We start from the raw sequence: 6,480 nt of genomic DNA, 5'->3' as shown, positions 1-6,480 counted from the left end.
TCCACATGGAGACTGTGCCTAAGGTCCCAAGTCCAGTGGTCACCCCATGAACTTGCTGTGAGGTCGACCTCCAAAACCCAGGCCAGGGCCATGTGACAGGATCCAAGTTGCAATGAAGTCAGTCCAACCGGTGGCTGTGACTCAGTTTCCTTGTTTATTAAAGAGGAGAATGATTCCTGTCCCCTCAAGGCCCCAGCACAACTGTGTAAATAAGCAGAACTTAAAAACAAATACCCAGTACTAGCAGCTCTTTTGCATAGGTGTCTTGTAAACATCCCTGACTTCACCGTATCAATGATGTGGAGCTCTCTGTAGAGGTTTGCAAAGCACTTTCCAAACGCGCTCCTTCTTGTTGATGTTGGCACGAGCTTTAAAAGATTCCTGGATGGAAGTGTTTCCTGTAGATTTTAACTCAATCCTCTCCCCTAAAATTTTTCTTATAACAGAAAATAAATTGACAGTTTTGCTCAGTGGCCATCCTGTTTCAGCAGCTCCATCTCCCGGCCTTGGCACCTCTATGCTTGCTGCCACCAGCAGCCACATCAAGCACTCATTAAAGGCAAATTGGGTTTTTTAAAATAGTGAGACATCTGCATGTAGTATTGTTTTATCATTACAATTAGGCAAATGGGCTTCTAAATCAAATGCAAAATAATTTCAGAAGGATTTATAGTCAGCACAAGACAACAGCGCAGGGCCGGCCCTGGACAGGTCAGCCGCATCCTTGCACATCATCCAGCGAAGCTACTGGAAAGGGAGCCCGAGGGAGAACTCGGCAGCAGCATTTCTACTCTGTCCCCATCACATTCACAGTCCCTGTGACTCTGTGGAGGGTGATTCCTGGCTCTTAGAATCCAGCCTGTAAAAGACAGAATCCTCTCACCTGTGTCCTGCCTGAGTGCATGCTGTCATTTCAACCGTGTCCAACTCTGTGCGATGCCATGGACTGCAGCCCGCCAGGCTCCTCTGTCCAGGGGATTCTCCAGACAGGAATACTGGAGTGGATTGCCCTGCCCTCCTCCAGGGGAGCTTCCCAACCCAGGGATCGAACCTGTGTCTCTAACCTCTAACCTGCATTGGCAGGTGGGTTCTTTACCACTAGCGCTACTTGGGAAGCCCCTCCTGTGTCCTGACCCTTCAAATCTCATCAGGGGAGGGTCTATTTACTCTGCCTTTGGGAAGCACCAGCCTGCCACTAAATCCTGGGGATCACCACCTCCATTCTGCCCCAGATAAACTTTCAAAACTCCAAAGGCAGTTTTTCAGAGCCAATTGCCTAGAAAAAAAGGGTCAGTGATGGTTATCGATAAGCACCTGATCAATGTCTTTGACGTCTGGTGGTGTTACTCACTCAGTCGTGTCCGACTCTTTGCAACCCCTTAAGTCTATCAATCCCTTACACAGTTAATATTCCCTTGCAAAGAATCATGCCTTCTAAAATCAGACAGCGAGATCTGTATCATACATTCAATCCCCCTTTTTCGCCATGGCTACCAGACATCTCAAAACTAAATTTAATATTCAATTGCTGTCACTTAAGTAGCCTGGATTTTTAGTGTAATTATCTCTGCCCCTTCTTCTTTATGGTTTTCAGCTTCTATTTTATGTCTTATTGAACACATGCCAGCCTCAGAGCTAACATTAACCCTCCCTTTCAGCAGGGTGGAAAGGATCTTACAGTGTTTCAGGGAGCTGGAAGTGGCCCAAATTCATTAATGAGCTGAGCCATAGACCAGTGTTCCTAATAGGGTTCTTAGGGTGTTAGAATGATCCCAGAAGGGAAGTGAAAAGAGACCTCTGATTCCATTTATCGAGTGTCCTCTCTGTCCCAGTCACCTCTAAATATCTGATTTCATCTAATCCTTACCACGACCCTCTGAAATTGGGTTAGTCAGTTCCTATAACCCTCAGTTGCCTCATCTGTAATCTGGGAACAGGTTTCTTATTCAAGCTCTCATGGTTAATTAATGGGGCTGGGATTAGCTGCATGATACATCTGACTTCAGAGGACAACCCAGCCCAGCCTACATAGTGCTTTCATGGGAAACAGAGAAGGACATAGCTCTGGCAAGACCCAGTCCCACAGTGCCAGAGACGCTGCTGATCATGCAAACTGTGTGTTCCACAGTCAGGGGCAAGTTAGAACCCCCCTTCACTCTCAGAAACAGCCCCGAGATAGGCAGAGATCATCAGTCCTCACCAAAATCTTTGTTCTCCTTCTTTTGGGGCCATGTTACTCAGTCCCTGAGCCCTTAGGTGGGGCCACGTAGCTGGCACCATGTATATCCAGAGCATCGCAGGTTTGCGCTAGTAGTAAAGAACCTGCCTGCCAGTGCAGGAGATGTAAGAGACACGGGTTCAATCCCTGGGTCAGGAAGATCCCCTGGAGAAGGGTAACCCACTCCAGTATTCTTGCCTGGAGAATCCCATGGACAGAAGATCCTGGCAGGCTTCAGCCGATAGGATCACACAGAGTCAGACACAACTGAAGTGACTTAGTACATATGCCCCATATACATCACTTCCTGGCTTGACCTGTAAACCGCCCCCCACCCTCTCTCCCCCTCCCCCTGGCTGAACAGAACACTTTGAGGACGGGAAGGATGGAGTCCCGAATTGACAGGAGTCTAGAGTCCTTGAATGACTTGGTGGAGCTGAGCCCATTTCATCTCCTTCAAATTGCACTGGACTGTGACATGAATAAGAAATAAAATTTGATTGTGTTTAGGCTCCTGAAATTTGGGGGTTATTTGTTATTGGGGGTCATTTGTTATGGTGCTTGACTCACCCTACTGCAAGCCTAACCATGTTGCTTCCTTTTAACAGGCTTGCTGAAAAGATTCCAGGGACCTAAGTTTCAAAACTTAATACAGTTCTGATTCAAGAGACTGTAGGGAGGACATGATTCAGTTTCCTTGTTCCTCTAACTGAAGTTGTCCACAAATCACCCCTACTTGAAGGAGCTTCAAGAACATTTCAAGTTAATCTCCCTTTCTGCTCAGAGCATCAGTCATACCTGTGAGTCATAGAACTGCAGGGTGTTTGAGCTGAAAGGCACCTCTGAGATAATTATCACAAATCTGGAAGATAGGAAAACGAAGGCCAAGATGTCTGGCTTGCTGGGGGTCTCAGAGCTGAGGCTAAAACCCGAGGCTGGTGACTCTGGATCCCGGGATCCTGCCCTCCCTGGACAGATGGAAGCCAGGCTCAGGCGGCTGAAGAGATGAAGGCAGCCCAGCCTTGTCTATCAACCCTCCTAGGGAAGCCGAGAGTGTTCAGAGGAAGGCCGCTCTGCGGATGGAGCCCGCTGGTGCCCTCCACTGGACAGACTCAGTCCTACACCTCCAGACGCGTCCAAATTGCAGGATTCCTAACGGAGACACGGAGCTATGGCAACGCTCTATGGGTGTCCATGGCCGCAATCAGCGCCTGTGTTAAAATCCCTTTGAGATCGTGAGCTAGTCCCTGGCATGTCCCTGCATTTTCCAGTCAATGGATCCTGCCTCCCATACAAATGTATGTCACTTCAGGCAGGGACACTTGAGTCGACTTCTCTTTCATGCCAAGAGCGGGGAGCACAGCTTCCCGAATCACAGCCTCCTCTCTTTTCACCCCGTCGACTCTGCTTCACTGCCTCTGTGAAAACAGAGAATGTCCTCCCTCTAAGGTCCTGTCTCTTTTTTTAAAAAAATTTAGTTTCCAGGTCTCCATGAAATTAGCATTTGTCCTCTCTAATTGTATTTGTGGACGCATCAGAATAGAAAAGAAAGGAACCCAGGAGAAAAAGAGGTAATAAAAGCTTCCATCTAAATGACACCCGGGTGGAAAATGAGAAAGGGGGCCCGGAGGCCAGTGTGCCTGTTGCAGCCTCTCTGCAGGCTGCCCTGAACAAAAGCTTGCTGGGGACGAAGTGCGGTCTGGCGGTGGCCAGCGTGCTGAACAGGGAACCAGAGAGGGATTGTTCTCTATTGAAAAGGCAATTTTCTCCGAGATAGCGAGGAGCCTCTGCCTGACACTGAGACTCAATTTCCCCAGCTCTTTAAAGCAAATGATTAAATAATCGTGGTAAGTCAGACATGACATTTTATCTCACCAGTTCCCTTTGTGTGTGTGTTAGTCACTCAGTTGTGTCTGACTGTTTGCGACCCCATGGACTGTAACCAGCCAGGTTCCTCTGTCCGTGGAATTCTCCAGGCAAGAATCCTGGAATAAGTTGCCATTCCCTTCTCCAGGGGATCTTCCCAACCCAGGGATCAAACCCAGGTCTCCTGCATTGCAGGTGGATTCTTTACTGTCTAAGCCACCAGGGAAGCCCAGTTCCCTTTGCAGAAGTACAAAACCAGGCCCAGAGAAGGACAGGACTTAACATAAAATCACCCCACTAAGACACTCAGCCCAGAGCTCAGGGCTGTTTCCTTTTCCCTACACGAGAAATGCAACTCTCCATCTACCCGGGGTGTAGTCCTGTCCATCCCCAGAGGGAAAGATCAAGCGACATTTAAAAGTACTTCTGCCACAAGATTTTAGGAACCAGGAGTTCCAGTGAGCACTGAACATGCCATAAGGGGCTGATTCCAGATGTCTTGGGTGAACTCAGAGATGTAAGTCAGCGGACTCAGGGTTCTAGACAAATCTACTACAATGCCAGTTGTGGGTAATGAGCCTGACCACCCTGCTCCATAAGATTAGCATGAAAGATTTGATGAAAAAAATATAATCCAAAATTTTATCTTGCTTTGTTTCTGGAGAGGAGACCCTTAGGGTGAATCTCAACCGATTTCTTTATTCATAACCATTTGAAACAGAGGGACTCATAGAAGGTACATGAAATGAATTTCAGGACTCTGCTCCCTAAACCAGCTTGGAGGCTTACACAGGAAGCTGAAGACCTGCAGACTCCAGAACATTCTCAGAGCATAAAAGGAGTTTCTTAATTATTTATAAAAATGGCTATTTATTCGAGTACCGTCCTCTTCATCGTCTAGGTTCCTGGCAGCTTCTTGATGGATGAATGCCTTCTCCACCCTCTCACCTAACACCACATCCCACCCACAGGTCCCTTCCCATCCTCAGAAAGCCTTGAAAACAAAATCTTTGCTTTGTTTCCTTTTGTATTCCCAGCAATGAGGACATCTAATGTGTCGTAGGTATTCAATAAATATCTGCTGAATGACTGAATGAATAACATTACCCTGTTTTTGTTCCAAGATTCTGGTTTTTGTTTATGTTACTCTCCATCCATCATCCATCTCACTAGAATGAGCCTTCCCCTGAGAGGAGAAGACAGCTTTCCCCTGTCTTATTCCCACCATATTGCCATTGCCAATAATAGTATCTGACCCTATAATAAGTGCTCAATAAAAAGATGTTGAATGAATGCTTCAGAACCCTTGAGCTAGGACTTCTGTTTGGACTGGGGTCAAGGTGATTATCTCAATCAAGAAACCTACCTACCTGCACTCATGTGCAAGAAGCTGGGATAATTTTTTAAAGGTATAAAGCATGTATCTTCCTCCCAAATTGCTCAGAGATTCATGGGGGAGATGGAGACATGAACAAATGATCGCAAATGTCTCAATAAGGTGTGAACAAGATGCTTTGGAGGTACAAAGCAAGAAAGAAAGAAAGGAAGTGAAGTCGCTCAGTCGTGTCTGACTCTTTGTGACCCCATGGATTGTAGCCTACCAGGCTCCTGCCTCCATGGGATTCTCCAGGCAAGAGTACTGGACTGGGTTGCCATTTCTTCTCCAGGGGATCTTCCCAACCCAGGGATCGAACCTGGGTCTCCCGCATTCCAGGCAGACGCTTTAACCTCTGAGCCACCAGGGAAGCCCCTGCAAAGCAAGAAGCCATCTCTAATTCAAACACCAGGACATCTTCAGAGATGATACTTGAATTTGTTGTTGAAGTAAAACAGAGAGGTGAAAATGTGGGAAAAGACATTCAAAGAAGGGACGATTTGAAGGCAAACACGTGTTCAAGAAAAAGTCCAATTAGGAGGGAGTGTGAAGAGGTTGAGGCTAGAATTTCTGGTCCAGACCAGGTCATGCTGAAAAGTTTAACTTTGGTCTATAGGCCAAAAATCCCCAAACTACTCAAACTGAGAACAATTTCTCCCCGTTTTTAAGAACTCTTTGTAAACCAGCTGTATGAAGGTGACGTATTCATTCATATAGAACAAATAAAACTTCAAAGTCCAAAAACGTATGAAGTCCATACTTTCACTCCAGAAACATAAAAGGATGATCAGCGATTACAATTTAAGAAACAAATAATTTCTGTGTTTCACTGACTGTCATTTGATAAATATGTCTTTTAAGTTGTTTGATTAGGAAACAAAGAAACGTATAACCGTATGACATACACAAGACTTATTAAACAAATCTGTTTTGTATTGCACGGATGGCCACAGCATTAACCTGTATGAAAAAAACGACACATCTGTCTCCTGGCTGCACTGATGATTGCATGGAGCTCACC

At 46.3% G+C, this 6,480-nt stretch overlaps 1 non-coding gene across 1 annotated transcript; it reads right to left on the bottom strand.

Moving 5' to 3' along the window:
- Positions 1-5,757: 5,757 nt before the first annotated feature.
- Positions 5,758-5,829, bottom strand: TRNAS-GGA (transfer RNA serine (anticodon GGA)). The gene has a single exon. It is a non-coding gene; the product is annotated as a tRNA-Ser (tRNA).
- Positions 5,830-6,480: the final 651 nt, after the last annotated feature.

Source organism: Ovis aries, chromosome 4, assembly GCF_016772045.2.
Source record: "Ovis aries strain OAR_USU_Benz2616 breed Rambouillet chromosome 4, ARS-UI_Ramb_v3.0, whole genome shotgun sequence".
Taxonomy (NCBI): domain Eukaryota; kingdom Metazoa; phylum Chordata; class Mammalia; order Artiodactyla; family Bovidae; genus Ovis; species Ovis aries.
Note: the sequence above shows the minus strand (reverse complement) of the source record. Positions and strands in the feature narration are given on the sequence as shown.